The sequence below is a fragment of the Microtus ochrogaster genome, unplaced genomic scaffold (genome assembly GCF_000317375.1).
Source record: "Microtus ochrogaster isolate Prairie Vole_2 unplaced genomic scaffold, MicOch1.0 UNK1, whole genome shotgun sequence".
Taxonomy (NCBI): domain Eukaryota; kingdom Metazoa; phylum Chordata; class Mammalia; order Rodentia; family Cricetidae; genus Microtus; species Microtus ochrogaster.
In genome coordinates, this window is record NW_004949099.1 from 6,537,536 (window position 1) to 6,552,988 (window position 15,453).

A 15,453-nucleotide genomic window follows, 5' to 3' on the forward strand; every position below is an offset into this window, starting at 1 on the left:
ACCCAAGAGGAACAATGGCCTATAAGGTCGAGAGCCTGGGGTTAGAGCTCATTAGTAGAGCATGGGATTAACATAACTGAAGCCCTAGGTTTAATCCCCAGCAATCAAAAGAAAAAGATTAAGAGTAACCATCTGTCAAGCTTGTAAGTATTTTTTCTAAAGCCTTCTTATTGTGCAGTAACAGTAGTTCTATAGCAAGAGTCAGCCTGGATGATGTCCATGGACCCATCCAATTCTCACATTCCCACTCTTTAAAAAAATATTTATTATATGACCTCATATGTATGAATGCTTTGTCTGCATGCTTGTTCGTGCACCATGTGTGTCTGGTGCCCATGAAAGTCAGAAGAGGTTTGGATTCCTAGGACTAGAGTTAGGGATGGCTCTGATGTGGGTGCTGGAAATTCAACCTGATCTGCAAGAGCAGCAAGTGCTCTTCACTGCTAAGCCAACTCTTCAGCCTTCTCACATTCTCTTATATGAACAATAGTGGTTTCCATTAGTCTAGACATTGCCAGTTTCACGGCATCATGAGAAAGACCCCTTCTTTTTACCCACAGCCCTAAGCAAGTAAAGCCTCAGGACCATTCCAATCCTGGTAACACAAGGAACAGTGCAAAAACAGTAAGCTAAGCTTGTGGGTTTCCAGAAACACTATTATTTCCTCTTTCCCAGGGAAGGGTATTCACACCAGTATCTGCTGGGTTTTATTTATTCCGTCCTCAGACTTTGCAAGCACTCCAGCAGTGATACTGGGTAAGAGCTGGAAGCAGACTCCGGAGTCAGTATGGACAGGACGTCCGCAGTACTGTGTGTACAGTTCAACTTTTGTTTTTAGGGAAGGGCTTTGTCTGACAGATCCAAACATAAATATGTTTACTGCACTCTAAGTTCCAAAGGCATGTGAGGGAGTTGCAGTTGGTGCTAAAGACTTTGGAATTCCGCGTGAATTCCCCCGAACAGCTGCATCTGATGAAAAACTTCCTAGACAAGAAAGCTCAAAAGCCAAGGCTTCAAAGAAAGCCATTAGCCAGAGTGCCTTTTTTTCAAAGGTGATGAAACATATACCCCCACTGCAAGGACACCTTCCTCCAAGGGGTTATAGACCTCCATCCAAGGTGATGATCGCTGACCTCACTTTGCAATTAAAAAAACTTGAGGCTCAGCAATGTTAAGTATAATAGAAACTTAGCAGGGTCAAGAAACACATTAATTTTTCCATATCTCAGGAAGTGGAGGAAAGAGAAGGGAGTAAATAATAAAGGTTTTAATTAGCCAACAACTTTCTTGCAGTTGCTATGTCAGGCAGTAGGCAAGGGAACAGTCAGAATCAATTCAGGGAGCTACTAATAAGTACTGCCAACAGTGATGAGACTCACAGGACAGAGCCGCTGGACTTCAAGGACTAGGAAGGATGGGCAGAAAGGGTCATGATCTCAAAAGCAAATGTTTCAGATCTTGAGGAGTACCTTGGAGAAAGGTTAATTGGAGAAGGCAGACAAGAAACATGTGAGCCCTAACAGGGGGAAATGAACTAGCACCATAAAAGAGGTTCTCCTGACATGATGGAATTTAAGACCTCAGAGGTGATAAACTGTGAGTTAAGAGATCTTTCCAAGAAGGCAGAAGGCCCAGTGTGGGGAGGAAATGGGTGATCACAAGCCCATGTGGCTGGAGCCTAGGCGCTAGTGGCTTGAGAGAGATGTCTTCTAGTAGACAAGGACCTTCTCTTGACGGAGTCGGAGAGTAAGAGTCATGGAAGAGAGTTTGGACTTTGTTCTTACTGCAGTGGGGAGCTGCCTGAAGCTATAAAGAGGAGGAATGTTAAAGTCTGTGTTAAACGTTGACACGTGTGAAGGAATGGAACTACGTAACCAAGGTGAGATATGATGGTGACGTGGCTGAAGGTGGACACACAGATAGACACTACTTCCTGGCCTGGGGCTGTGATCAAGTGTGGAGGCAGTGAGCAGTGTCCATTGAGACACATATCCTTTCCATCCTAATGGGATCTGCATACAGCTAAATGCATGACTCATATGTGTAGCATTCGAAAAAATTTGACAAATGCCCAAATCCATGAAACTCAGTTCTTATTAAGACATAATACAGTCGTAGCACCCCAGAAAGGTACCTCAAACTCATTTTCACTCGGTTTTCACATGATACCCTCTCACCCAGTCTGCCCCAGTTTGGAATGCATGTTTGGAGAAGACATTTTCAGACGAGTACCCAAGTAGCTGGAGACGCCATAGGCTGACATGATAAGGATCTGGAGATAGGAGCAAATCCAGGGCTATAGTGTACAAGCTTGAGAAGCCTACTGAATACTTATTTTAAAAAAAAGTTTAAAATAGACATGTGCTTATAGTCAGCCCTCTGAATTCTTAAGTTACATATCTACAAATTCAACAAAACAAACAAACAAACAAACACCAGATTCAAAGGAGTTTTTTCAATGTGTCATTCCAAACAGGTACACACGTTCCCTGTTTCCATTATTATCTAAACAGGACAGCACGATAGTCGTTTAATTAGTATTTACCCTGCTATAGAAGATTAGGTTATCTAGAGATGCACGCAGGTTATATGCAAACACAGCACTTGGTTTACAGGGATTGAGAATTCTGATTCTGGCATCCATAGGAGTACCAGTCCCCTGCTGATACTAAGGGACAACAACACACATCTGGAGCTCAGAGGACCGAGGTCCAGGCTGAAGATAGGAACCTGCTGGACATTTCTATATGACAACATGAAGCCACGGGGGAAATGACACCAGCAAAGGGGCATTAAAAGAAGAAGAGTCACCTCTTTTCAGAAGGATAAGAACAGGGCAGTCCAACTTCTGCAGAACTTAGAGGCAAGAGCAGCAAGGTATCCCAGATGAAAGGTAGGTAAAGTAAGTGGGGACACTGCCATCTACAGAGAAGCAGGAGGGGGTGACCCATCTGGAAGTATACTGCTCTCAGGCAGAGGCCCATCTCTCCACTCCTCAACTTGATTTCCCCATCACAGACAACGAAAGTGAGGTTCAACAGCAAGGCAAGTCAAAATGCCACTTAGCTCGGTAGCTTCTCCCTCTGTGTGCTCTGCAGCACATCCGAAGGTGAGACTGGAAATGGATCCAGGGCCATACTAGCCCATAACACGCAAAGCCAAGGTTAAAGACATTTCTATCTTCCAAGGCCTCTCAGGTTTCAGATGCTAGTACAAACGCGGAGGCTTCCAGACAGACACATGGAAGACCACATGTGTCAAGATTCCATGAAACCTTCTCTGTCTTCTGCTGTAGAAACAATTCATCAAGAAGACACCCTCTGCACCACAGGAAGGAAACCGAAGCCATAAGGCAGCATGGGCACCTCTTCAAACTGTGTTGGAACAACTTTCACAGATATGCTGTAACTTCTACAGCCAGGACAGGGGTGATGTGGGCTACTTCTCAGACAGTGAAAACGAAGCCCTTGGGGGTAAGAGGTCTACATGTATCAAAATCTTACAGCAATTAAAGAAAACAAAAAAACAAAATAAACAAACAAACAAAACCCCAAAAAGTACCAGTCCTCTGGCCGAAAGGTAAAAGGAAAGAGGGAAAGCCAAGAAAGAAATCAGTCAGCAGACTGGAAGGAGGTGTCTCCTTGCCTCTCTATGCCTGTCTTTTTCTTTTTTGGCAATAAGCCTTTGTATGTCTGCAGGATTCTTCCCAGAATGGAAGAGCATACAGACAGAGGAAGAACAAGAGGCTACACTGGGATCCTGTCATGGTCAGCAAAAGAGGTTCAGCCTTGCTGGGTTGGTAAGGAGTTGTCCTGGCTTGGTGGAGAGGAAGTGGCATTTGTGGAAAGGTCTGTAGAAGGAAAGAGAATGCTGGAAAGAAAAGTCTCAAGTTGGAAGACTGAAAAATATATACATGGCCACCCAGCCTATCTTGAGTTGGCTCCATTCAGCACTTGAAGGCTCCATGACCAGGAAGGTATGAATTTACCTCTTTTTAGTCTCCCTAAATTTCATAGCTCATTGCAGTCATGGGGTCCTCAAGGACTATGTCTACAGAAGGTGGGCATTTTAGAGAGGATACTTTTGTAAGGGGGCAGAGTTTAGATAGCATCTGAGAATTAAAGACCTGAAAGCTATACTTGTGAGTATGGACGGTCCCAGGCTCAGGAAGGCCATTTAGTAGACTGGTAACCTAGGGAAGTGACTGGATTTCCCTGAGAAATGACATATTAATAGAATGGGCCTTTGGGAATTCTTGTTCTTGTTATGGTTTTAAAATGGTAATGAACAACATGATTGTAAAGAGAAGAGTCCAAGGCTCTATACTGGATGTGTCTTAAAAGGCAGACTTCCGAATCATACCATAGACTTGTGGAGGCAGAGACTTCAAAGGGCATTCTCATACATGGGAGAGTCAGGGAGCATGCTAAAACATTTGGTCTGTGCTTGGCAAGCACACAGCTATCATACTGTGTATTACTATTATCATCTATAATAGGCCATGGGGAGGTCTCTTTTCCCAGGTTGGATTTTCTAATGGTCAAACAGGATTTATCCAAAATCCAGTGCAACAAACATTTGCTCATCCCTGGAAACTTGAACATGCCTCAGTTGTTAATAAATAAAGCATTTGGGCAATAGAGATAGGACAAGGCTATCATGACATACAGAGCAGCAGTCCATTTCAAAACATAAAATAAAAACTTTGAATGACTGCGGACAACAACCCAGGTGAATGCAGAATAATCTTGTACCAAGACTACTACAGACTTAAGTAGTCTTTTAAAAACGCAAAGCCAAATAAACTTCAAAGTTATAATGAGCAGTGTCATATATAATACTGGGGATGGAATGGCATCTAGGCTGGGAAACTCTTCTGTCAACTGACAGCCACGCACAGGCCTTACTACTTAAGGTCAAAGGTAAAGTGCGTCTCCAAGGCCCTAAGACTCAGCTCACAGAATCACCCATGACTTTTGCCTGACGCTGATGTGTCTGCCCCCTGTGCTACCCCCTATACCTTTCATTCACACGGCAGTCATCTAGATTATAATATTAAAAGAAAAAAGTCTTGTTTGTCCCGTAGCAGGATATAAAACAACACAAAAGCCACCCAAAAGATCAGCATCTTAGCCAAATATTAAGTATCTTAGAAAAAAATGTCTTTCCAGCTACATTTTGAAAAAGGAAAGTATATAAAAAAATCTTTTTAAGAACATTGCATTGAGTATCAGCATATTTAACTAGGACTACCAGTCTGTGATTTGATAGTAAAAATCACCGTTCCCTCTGCTTTGACATACGAATACCACACTGTGTTTATAATCTCCAGCTTGTCCTATTTTATAACAGAGCTAGGAAGGGCTTAATGTGCCTGGGTAATTTTTAGGAATGATTAAGAAAGATATCTTGGGGAATAAAGAAACTCTGAGATTTGTTTTTCCACATTAAAAAGCACAGCTCTCTGAACACACAGCCACACAGCCCTGCCTTGTGCCTCTCACGTATCCCTGGGAATCTTTTAATTGCCAGTTCTTCTCATGGTTGATGCTCTTCTGGGTAAACCCAACACAGAAGCACTTTGCTGCTTTGCAAATAGCCCTACAAAGACCATAAACACCGCCACCACCAAGCTGCTGAACACTGGGTCAAACCTTTGCATTGCTCCCATTCCTGAAGACATCTGTGTCCCGGAGGATAACAATCGCTGCAGAAAGGAAATATTGTGAAAAGAAGCCAAGAGTCCTTCCTGCTGAAGACGGTGGGAGGAGGCTAGTGGGGAAACAGGCTAGATACAATGGTCTCAGGAATAAATTCCATCTTATAAAGCCCAGGAAGGAGCCATCCAAAACAGCAAGGCAAGGAATCCTATCACTTGAGAGGCAAAGGGAGGAAGGAGGCTCATGAGTTTAAGGGTGGGGAAGGGGGAGACTCAGGAAGGGAATGTGGGGGTGAGAGCTATTTCAGTTTCTTAAATGGAGGTACAACTCAAAATAGTCATAATAAATAAAATTTAAAAAGGCTTATTGATGGAGAAGCTGAAAAGATGTAGTGAGGCTAAAGAGATCAACGGTGAGAAGACTGTGCAGTAACAGAGCTTTCTTGTGTTACGTGCAAAGCTGCGGACCATCTGAGGCTGATTCAGGAAAATGCTCAACTCTCTTGGTAATTTCCTGCAGACAGGACGTTCATCATCTCCAAGTCTTTCTCTCTCTCTCTCTCTCTCTCTCTCTCTCTCTCTCTCTCTCTCTCTCACACACACACACACACACACACACACAGATGCACACAGAGATGCACACACACAGATGCACACACACACACAGGCACAGATGCACACACACACAGATGCACACAGAGATGCACATACACACACAGATGCACACACACAGCCTACACCAAATGATTCACACTTTAAAATCTATCTCTGCCTTAGGAACAAGAATTTTTTTTCCTCTTGAAAAGCAGCCATGATTTGTTATTCTAACAAAGTGTTCCTTTCCTTCAAACAGAAATAAGTCACTCAGGAAGGCCGTGCTGCTTTCTGCTCTGCATTTCTTGAAACTTTCCTCCAGTCAACAGTTTCTCCTGGCAAGTCCTCAGAAATCCGTTGAGAGTTGGGCAGTCACCGAATAAGAACGCAAGCTTGTTTTCGCATCCCCTATCTCCTTCTTGGCCCCATAGGAAGATGGTGGATGGTAGGATGACCAGAATTAGCGAGACATAAATTCTTCACTACTCAGGCCATTCGACACCTTTATCTGAACTGCTCAGTGGCTAGGACGATTTGGCAATTGATTTGAAAGAAGAAAGGCTCACATCCTTCCCAAGCACTTTTTCCCCCTTCCTGTCTGTAGAGACTGGGCCGTGTCTGTCTAATTATTCAACTAGCTGCTCAGATAAAAGCATCTGTGTGCAAAAGGCAGGGAACCCAAAGTATACAAATGATTCACACCACCTAAACAATTGCAAACGCAAGCCAGCCCAGCAAACGAAGGCTGCTGAAGCCAGAATAATTTAATACGGGAGGAAATGGAGTTTGGCAATCCATGCATCAGACGTTACTCCAATTTTGGAAGGCATGTCTTCCAGCTGCTTCCTCTTTAAAAATAAAAATACATAAATAAACTCTGATCCTCTGCTTTACCTTCAACCATATTGCTTAGGTACAAATAAGCAAACAGATCCAGGTTGGGGAGCTGCCTGAATGCATCTTTTAAATCTAAGCCACCTGGAGAATCACCACCTCTCTCTATTAATTTGAATTGAAACTTTCCAGGGTGCAGTTGCCCAAGCCCTCTAGGCCGGCAGCACTGCAGGCTTCCCCATTCCCTGACTCTCAGTCAGCTAAGAGGGTGTCTGAGGTGCTCTGGGCGAACAGAACTGGGCTCCTCATTCCTGCCAGCTGTCACACACACACACACACACACACACACACACACACACACACACTCCTAGCAGACAGCTAGGAAGGGCAGGAGGAGAGGGGACTCCTTCTACCTGGATTCAGAGAAAACACCTGTACAGGTCCAGGGTTGATTAATGCTATACAGCCACACCAAGGTGCCAAGAAAAGAATTTTTAAAGTCCCAGCAACACTTTAACTTTTAGGGACTCTAAGCTCAAGGTATAAGGTATGCGGAAAGGCATAAACAATACATAAAGGCGACCTTCGTGGAAACACTCAGAGTACTTTAGCCAGCTTAACAGAACAAGTAAATCGTCAGCAGTATATATTTTAAATATTTAAATGAAAGGAATTATGAGAAGATAAATTACTAATTTAAAAAACAAATTCTGACATTAACCCTACCACTGCCGCAGCCACCACCACCAAGTCCTAAATGGGGTAAGGTTAACCCTTTCTGGGGATCACAAAGTGGCTATAAGAAAGCTAGTGGAAGCACAATGAACACCACTTAGCTTCTGGGGCAGAGAGCCTCTCCTCTCCCCTCCACCACATTCCCATGTCACTTTCTCATTGCCAGGCGCCTTTCTGTCCAGGGGAGGGCCCCGACTCTCCTCTGTCCACGCATCCTTACTCCCCTGCGCTGGGTGGGGTCCACTCACCAGGCTCAGTCTCCCTTGGTCCGCTTGCCTGGTCACCACTACGACTCCGCCCCTGGGAAACTGCAGAGAGGCAGGGGAACCGCTGGGGACCAGCGAAAGGAGCAGCGGTTAAGGGTCTCTGCAGGATGTTGGCCGCCAAGGGTGCAGAGCCTGAGAGGGCCCTGCAGGGATTGCTGACAAAAGTGGGGACATTCCCGGGGCAGGAGCTGCTCTTGGAGCAGCCCTGGGTCCTGGAAAATTTCAGCGCCTGAGAGAGAAGCTGCAAGCTCTCCAGACTGCTCCTGGGCTGCTTAAAGGGACACTGCCCCACCTCCTACAGACGTTCATTGGTGAAACTTCCCAGCCGCGGGCCAATCGTAGGTCTGTTCCCAAATTGAGATTTAAATCTAGGGAGCTACAGCTTTAAAATTAGAAAGGGCTGAGAAGCACTCAAACACCTCACTGTAGCAGGACACAGGCATCAAGAGCAAGCAAGAAAGAAATGGGGCAGGCACACAGGACTAAATTCCTCATTCCGGGCCCACGGGTACACTACACATGCTGAAGGCCTTCCTTGGGGAAGCAGAGTGCTCCCCAGTCTCTGTTCAGTGTGCTTTCTGGCCCTCTACATACTTTCACCCCCCCCCCCCCTTTCTTTTTTCTTAACCTGGCCATAGCAGTGCCAGGGTAAAAGTCTTAACATCCATCAACAAGTCGTCTCACACCCTGCCTGTAACACAGTGAGCTTCCAGGCAATAATTGTTGATTGACTGCATAAATCAACAGGATTGACTTATTCAAGGAATAACAGCGAAGCATGTCTGCAGTGGGCATGCTGATACAACTGTTAATTAAGAAGCAGTGTTTATTTCAGGGCTCACGTCTGACCCCAGTCTCTCATAGTTAACCTGAGCCCGTGCTGCCTCTCAGCAAGGCACAGTCACTTTCTATACGCTGGGGACTGTGAAGTAGTTCCCAGCACAGCTACAGAGGAGACCGGTGGGTGCAGCCACAGATGCTTCAAGCAGCAAGAATTTATAACTGGGCTTATATAGGGACTCTAACAGGGAACGTAGGTCTGACTGCTGGTTTTACTTCCTAGAAAATGGTTACTCAAAAGATAAAAAGGAACTAAGAATCAACTGCTGGCGGCCAGCTGTGCCGGGTCTCAGGATGACCAATGAAAGATGAAGCCCTCAACCCAAAGGCACTCATCATAGGGGAGAATGATGTGGAGGGGTGGAGTAAAAAACAGATAGAGCCGGGCAGTGGTGCTGCACGATTTAATCCCAGCACTCGGGAGGCAGCAGCAGGAGGATCTCTGAGTCCAAGGACAGCCTGGTCTACAAAGCAAGTTCCAGGACTAGTTCACAGAGAAACCCTGTCTTGAAAACCTAAAACTATAAATAAATAAAAATAAAAATAGATTAATTTTAAAAAGATAGGCAGATAAATAAAGGGGATTACATGAAATGAACAAAGCAAGGCAGACAGACTAGGTGAATTTGCTCTAATATGAAAGTGACTGAAAACAACTATTCCAGAATAGGGAACTTGGTACATAAATCATAGTACATCCATTCATATAATGGGATACTATACAGCTATGAGGAAAAAAGAAGCAAAGCTAAAAGCATCCATGTGACATGAACTTCAAATGAACTGTTAGGTATATAGTTCAGGGAATGAAATATATACTTGTTGGCATAAACAAATCTCCAAGTTTTATGCATGTAGACTCATATTATATATGCACAAAATGGCTTTATAAATATGCTTAAGAAAATAACAAAAATTAGTATTTCTAGCAAAGTGTTTCAAGGGCTGAGCAGATTCCAGATGGAAAGAAGATTAATATTTTAATACATAGTCTTGTGTTAAATGATAAGAATGACAGCTGAAAAAATCCAACTTTCAAAATATCTAGACATGTCACAGGTATGCCCAGCCTTTTGACATTGTGACTCAACATTGTCACCTACAAAAATCATGCTCAAGAACCTTGCAATCAAATTATAAAGAAAGCCCCTCTCCCAAATTCTTATCCCTTCAACACTTTTATAACTTTGGGTTGGGTCCATTCATAGCTTTCCTGGGGTGCATGCAGTCCCTGGACCATGGGTTGGGCATCCCTGTCAACTAGGTAACAAAAACTTTTAAATTCTTAACTAATTTATAATAAGGGCAGGGAAGCACTTATATGGTGAGATAACCAGAAAGAAGTAAGTGAGAAGCAGGCCAACTCAGCCTACAGCTATGAGGTAGACGGCAGGGTGACAGTCTGCTGGGATAAGGTTTGTCCTGGATCTCTGTGGGCTGCGATGATCATTATCATCACAGTATCTAGAACATTTTCAGTATCATCTAGAACAAACTAGGAGACTGGGAGACCAGCTTCTGGGTGAAAACCCCAAATTTCTCCATTTTGTCCTCCGCCTCCATCTTCTGTCTTGTGTAAGCTATTTCCCGTAAAATATTCCAGTCCTCAGAAATGGTTAGGGGTAAAAGTAACAGGGTGGCCATCTGGAAAGTACAGATAACCGCAGAGTGCCCCCACCCAAAGGTCAGATATTAAGGAAACTTGAAAAGCAACAGCAAGGTTCAAAATTGAAATTTCTGAAAAGTCCCTAGACATGAGCCAATCAGGATTGAACCCGTCACTCCACATCCTGCGAATGTAACTTTTCTGGGGTTTGCCTTTAAATTAGGCCCTCTAGAAGGGCGGGTACCTCCTCTTGCCACTGCTGTGTCAGTTGCTTTGACGAGGTCCCTGCCGGCTTGTAATTGTGTACTCAATAAACCTGGCTTTGCGTTTCAGTGAGTTGGTCTCTCCGGTGGTCTTTTGGGATTCCAACGGACTGGGCATAACACTGGGCACATCTGTGAAGAAGTATCTAGACTATTAGATTTTGTCCTTGTCTGTGTATCTTAATTAGATTAGCTGGGGTAAGAAGACCCATCTTCCATAGGGTGGGTTTATACCTGGGTGTCGGTCCTGGAATGCATACAGAGGAGAAAGCTAGCTCTTGTGGGATATTTCTTTATACCGTGTGAAGATGAGTCACTGTGATTGGTCTGATAAAGAGCTGAATGGCCAATAGCTAGGCAGGAAGAGGGTAGGCGGGACTTCTGGGGACAGAGAGGTCTTGAGGAAGAAAGACAAGTCCAGCTGGATGCAGAGGAAGCAGGACGTGTAAGGAGGAGAAGCAGGAGGAGAGGTAAAAGACATGAGCCATGTGACAGTACATAGATGAATAGAAATGGGTTAACTTCAGTTAAAAGCAAGCCTAAGCTAAGGTTGAGCTTCCATAATTAGTTATAAGTCTCTGTGTCATGATTTGGGGGCTGGTGGTCCAAAAAAGCCTGCTAGAGCTGGCTGAGCAGTAATATTCATCAGTCTCTGCTTACACACTGTGTCCAGCTCCTGGCACCAGGATGCCCTTCCCACATCATCATGGACTAGATCCTCAAACTATAAACCAAAAGCCAAAACAAATCCTATCCCCTAAAGGGTTTTTTATTTATTTATTTGTTTTTGGTTTTGATTTTTGCTTTTTTTTCCCCCAGGCACCTTATCACAGAAATAGAAAAAGCAGCCAACACAGGCCTGGATTTTAATGCATGCAGGAGCTCGACAAGGCCTTCCAGGAAGACTCATTAAGGGTGAGTGAGTCTGCAATGAATATAGAGATGAGAAGACCGTTAACTAGGTTAGTGAAATCCGCATCTCCATACGGGTTCTTGGTGAAAGGAGAAAATTTACCCCAGAGTTAGGAGCCTGAGGCCCGCAGCATTCAGGAAATTTGGAGTGTGAAAATCGAAAGGCTGAATCAGGGATTTCTGAAGGAAAACTAACATCAAATCTAGTTTTGTTCATGAAACACTAAGAAAGCCCTACCCAAGCAAAAAAAAAATTTTTTTTTGAATGCCCTTAGGGATCTGATGCTCAAATCCAGGCTATTTGCAGATAAGGAAAGCAGTAGTTCCTACTGGAAAACCCCAGAGCATCTAAGGACCTAGCAAAGTCACATGTCAGCTCACAGACTAGTCAATAAAAAGAATGTAAGAACTAAACCTGGATGGAGGTGGGCGGTCCTTGGACTTCCCACAGGTCAGGGAACCCTGATGGCTCTTCAAGCTGATGAGGGAGAGGGACTTAATCGGGGGAGGGGGGAGGGAAATGGGAGGCGGTGGCGGGGAGGAGGCAGAAATCCTCAATAAATAAATAAATTTAAAAAAAAATTTAAGGAAAAAAAATAAAATATACATGTTGGTTCAAAAAAAAAAGGATGTAAGAAACTGGAGAGAAGTGAGAACTAAGGACATAATGGCTAAGAATTTCCAGGCATTCATAAAATGTACAAATCACATTCGAGAATCAGGATGTATCTCAAATAAAATAAACAGAGAAAACAGTCATGGATTAATTATTCATATGGCTACAGTAAATTTAAAAAACTGTCATAGGGGAAAATGAAACCGTCCTATAAGGCAATGTTAGAGGGGAGCGAAGGGCTCAGCAGTCAGGAGCAATGTTCCGCGTGTGCAGCTGGAAGGCATTTCCCTGCTCTTTCATCTGCAAACACAATGAAGACCAAATGACAGCTGCTTTTCATACCTGCACTTCATAGATGGTGTCCAGGTACCAGGCAAAGTGGCAGAGATACTCTAGGAAGGATGGATATATTCAGTCACTGCAGAAAAACAGCAGAAGGACACAGAGAAAGAATGCAAAGAGCCATGAAGCCAGAACTCCGTGCCATTGAAAATCTTCCCCACCAGAGGTCCATTAAGAATGCAGAGCATGCCATAAGGGAAGCTGTGCACAGGAGGGTCATCCCTGTAAAGACCCGCAAGAAAAGGCAGCTCTGTGGAGGCTTCTTAAAGGAAATGCCAAGCTGGTATCTTCGGGGAACACTTCAGGGTTAGGCCTGGCTTGGGACCCCAGTATAGCCATTTACTATTTTCTGAGTTTTGCTGAGTCATGTAACGTCTCTAAGCTTCACTTACTTTGAAATGGATGCAATAGCACTAGTTTTAGGGTTGTTTTGAAACTTAGAAGACTGTATACTAATTTAGGAGTACCTGGCCTGTACAACTTACTTTTATAAAATGGACACTTAATATTATTATTGTACCAACTACAATGACTGGGTAGAAAAGAAAATGTTTTCTGTTGGTAAAGATATTTTTTGTCCTAAGAGCTAAAGAGGACTGTGACTTCAGCCTATTTTCACAAAACTGTGTGAAGACGTGGAAAATGCTTCCCGAATATCAATCTTCCAGAGGCAAGGTTATCATAGCATCAACACTCAGAGTCCTTGCCATAGAAGAACCATGACTACCCTTCCAAACAAGTACCAAGGTCTGCATATGTTTAATTCCAAGGAAGTGATTTTCCTGCTTTGTCTGAAGCTGAATGCATAATGCAATTCTCTATGTCATTAAATCTCCCATTTCCAACTACTGATCAATGTGGAAGTGTTCAGAATCAAGTCAGGAAAGGATTCAATGCATCCTCCACAGTATTGGCCCCGGAAGTTCTCAAATGATAAGAACATAGGGTGGAAAGGAAACTCTCAAATGCAGCCAATGGTGCCATGTTAGAACATAAAGCCATCTAGTCTGGAGGAATGCACTGGATTAATGCTGGTGACATTCAAAGCAGTAAGTCTGCCTGCTCTTCAGAAGATGCAGTGAACTCTGAAGTCTTACAGAGAGAGCAAAGATTGGCAAGGACATGTTCTTCCATCCATTCTTTCATGCAGCCTCTAATGGCTATATATACACAATGTTGCAATGTCTACCATGAGAAAGGATTTGCCCAGAGCATGGGTAAAAAGGGAAACATGAATAAACATGGTGCCTGCCTTCAGAGAGCATCACATGCTGAAATCTCAGCTCTTCACTTTAATTTACCCACACCCTCCTACATTCTTTCTGGACTACCCAATAGCTCTTCAACTTTTGTAAACCTTCCCAGCTATTTTTAGGATTGAGACAATACTTGTTTCAGGGTGGCAATCAGATTTCATCTCTTAGGTAACAACGCTCACTGATCAGTAGTGGCTTCTGGAATGCTGACTTACCAAGAAGTTGGAAGGTATATTCTGGCAGAAAAGTATACTATGATTGATTAGTAATGTCTGTCGTGTTACTGGCTAGGAGTCGCTTGGCCCCTCTAACAATACTTCCCAATAGTCCAAACATCACACCCTCAGATGAGAAAACAAAACTATTCTTTCTTACTGTAGCATTTTCAATTCAACAGCAATAGCAGAGGCAACCAAGAATTTCCATATCTAAAATGTATGTGTGTGTGTGTGATGTTTGTGTGTGTGAGGGGGGAGACAGAGAGAGAGAGAGAGAGAGAGAGAGAGAGAGAGAGAGAGAGAGAGAAATATATAGTTTGAAATTTTCTGATGGACTTTAAAATATGAACTGAAATCCTTCACCAGACTTTATATTCTGTGACAAACCGACTAAAGGAAAACTACCCATTCTGATCCCTCCAGGAGCTACATAGAATATCTCCTCCTCATTACACACACACACACACACACACACACACACACACACACACACACTATATCAAACACATATAATCAGAGTATGCTTGAGGATTTAAAATGCATCAGGGAGAAGGAATGTCTATTAAGTGAATATATTTCAGAAACACAAAACGAATACACAAAACAGCAGATAACATGGTATTTAAGGGAGGACAAAGGTTTTCATCACGTTATTCCATTAAACACTATAGATATTATCAGCCAAACAAGGAAAAGAAAAGCTGTTATTTATTTTCATACAGACACTTTATATCCGCAGGGCTCTGTAACACTATCTATAGAGATATGGCCTGTCCCTGTTAAGCCATTCCACTCTCAATCAACACTCCCAACCATCACCCACCCAACCACAAAGAAGCCAGGTTCACTACTGCAGGGGACAGAGTGGTACAAATGACAACAGATAAGCAGTGAGCCCGACCCCAGACTGGTTCAGATACAAAGAACAAATTGTAGCATTTGATTAATATGCCAGCTCTTCTGTCATGCCAACTGCAAAGTGAACTTTATGGAAAACTAGCTCCTTGAGAAACAGGTCTAATTAATTCAGTTATATAAATGCCGATGGAATATGGGGCGGGGGAGTAGAGAGAGCTAGAGAGCAAAAGAGGAAGATAAGGGTGAAGGGGAGCAGAGAGGAAATGGGTGGAAAGGAATGGATAAGAGAATGTGGAGACGGTGCCTTAGGGAACTGCGGAGTTCAGCGTGACACTTCAGAAGCTGTGTTCCGGTTTAAGACAACATGAGGGGAACATATTCATATTTTGATAGATCCACTGTCAGTGATATAAATAAGTAGATAATGGCCTGTGTGAGCTGGTGAGGTGGCCTG

General features: G+C 43.5%; 1 protein-coding gene across 3 annotated transcripts in view; it reads right to left on the bottom strand.

Annotated features, from left to right (window-relative positions):
- The window catches only part of Prickle2 (prickle planar cell polarity protein 2), a 341,452-nt gene that overhangs the window by 156,991 nt on the left and 169,008 nt on the right, over positions 1-15,453 (bottom strand). Inside the window, exon 1 of one of the 3 annotated variants that reach the window (XM_005364904.2) lies at positions 8,071-8,326. The exons of the other annotated variants lie outside the window; for them this stretch is intronic. The gene's annotated coding sequence lies outside the window, so the exon portion shown is untranslated. Of the gene's footprint in view, positions 1-8,070; positions 8,327-15,453 lie in introns of those variants that run through there. 3 annotated transcript variants of the gene reach the window in all.